The sequence below is a fragment of the Mastomys coucha genome, unplaced genomic scaffold (assembly GCF_008632895.1).
Source record: "Mastomys coucha isolate ucsf_1 unplaced genomic scaffold, UCSF_Mcou_1 pScaffold14, whole genome shotgun sequence".
Classification (NCBI taxonomy): domain Eukaryota; kingdom Metazoa; phylum Chordata; class Mammalia; order Rodentia; family Muridae; genus Mastomys; species Mastomys coucha.
The window spans coordinates 116570290-116572173 of record NW_022196896.1 but is presented as its reverse complement, the minus strand read 5'-3'; positions in this window follow the sequence as shown (position 1 = coordinate 116572173).

Sequence of the window (1884 nt, the reverse complement as noted above, 5' to 3'; positions counted from 1 at the left end):
GCCTTAGTGGGAAGCAGATTTATGGGAAGCCCCGGGAGAATAATTTGCTCAACCTCAGAGGTAGCTGGGGGTTGGGGAGTGTTGGGACCTCAGTGCTCAGTCCTTCCCTACACTTCGGTCTGGGGCCTCTTGACACTGAGAACCAGTCAGGCCATGAAGGGCACTTAACATCCCACATCCCTAGTGAGCTCACACCTCACAGCCCCTACAATAACCGGGGACTTCAGACCCAGATGGCTGAGACTCCAGAATGAGCCTCTCCTCACAGAGCTCCCTTAAATGACAAGAGGAGGCTGCTGCTGCTGTGTATGGGAACTGGTACGCTGCTGAGGGGGCATGCTGGCCTACCACATGGCACCCATCTGTGATGCTTCCTGCAGGGGGACCCTTTTCTCCTCCTTCCTACCCCTGCCATTTCAGGTCCTATTAGAAGATGCTCAAGGAAGATCCCCCAAGCTGACTTTGACTAGCTCTTCCTTGTTCACCCAGAGCTGTCCATCAGAACTCTTTCAAATGTCTATACCCCCTCCATCCAGTCCCACTGGGATGTCCCACACAGTGCAGGGGAACCCAGAGCTGTCCATCAGAGCTCTTTCAACTGCCTATACCTCCTCTTCCAGTCCCACTGGGATGTCCCACACAGTGCAGGGGAACCCCAACTAGAGGAGGTGCCACCATGAATCATTGTAAAGACTGCATGCACTCAGGCTGGGTGACTGGTGCTGAGAATGCTAGCTGACCCTGGCTCCTGAGCCCTGGGCACCTACTTTCTGGAGTGCTACAGGCCTGTCTGCCCAGGCTCTGCTTAAGAAGGTGTCCCACTGAGGGGCACCTTCACCTGCCCTCCATCATGAAGAGCCCTTGAGTGTCAGAGACCCCAGAAGGGCGTGTGGTCCTAGACCACAGGCTGTAGGTAGCTGCTTGGTGCCTACACCTGGCTGCCCAGTAAGCCTGGCAGAGAAACACTTGTGGAAGAGCTGGAACATCAACACCCACCCCTCTCCAACACTGCCAAGTTACTCACCCTCCGTCCCTTGAGTGTGGCGATAAGGCCGCCTGGGTGTGAGGTGAGGTCTGCCTGGCTGCCCACCTTTTATAGGCCAACAAGGAGGCAGAGGACGCCCCCGGTCCCCTCCTTGAGGTGGCGTCTTTGCTTATAGCCTGCGGTTTCCACTGCGTCTCTTCTCTCATCAAGATGAGTCTTTTCTTCTTTCCTTTCTTTTTTACCTTAAAAAAAAAAAAAAACCCTCTCATCAGTGGTGTGATTTGTTCCTTCCTGAATTATATAATTTCATTTGGGCCAAGTGGCTTTAAAACACATTAACCCCCCCTCTTCACGCTCGCCTTTGGGCAGACTCCACAGTGACGTGTCCACCCGTCTTCTCAGTGTGAACGTGGCCATCGCTGGAATATGGCCTCTTCTGAATACTTGCCCCCACCCCTTCTGCCTCATCTGAGCTATGACTTCCTGGAATGGTTGTCCCCTTAGCTTGCTTATCCACATGTACGGTCTCTAGACACATTTCTTCTAGTTCATCCCGAGTCTGTGACTTAGAACATACCAAGTTTATTGATACAAAACTAACGGAAGCCTGGCATTTTGGTATGACTGTAACCCTAGTACTCTGGGAAGTGAAACAGGAGGATGGCTATGAGTTCAAGACCAGGCTGTCTCAATAAAGCAAAACAACAAAAACAAACATGAAAACAAAACAGAGAGGGTTACTTTAATTGTAAAGAAGGTTTACAGGTGGAACGTGGTAGGGCTGATCCATAACTCTGCTGCCAAGGTAGAGAGAGCAGAGGTGCAGAAGATCTCAGAAGCCCATTGGCCAGGCAGTCTAGCCAAATTGACAACATCCAGGTTCAGTGATTAAAAAAAAA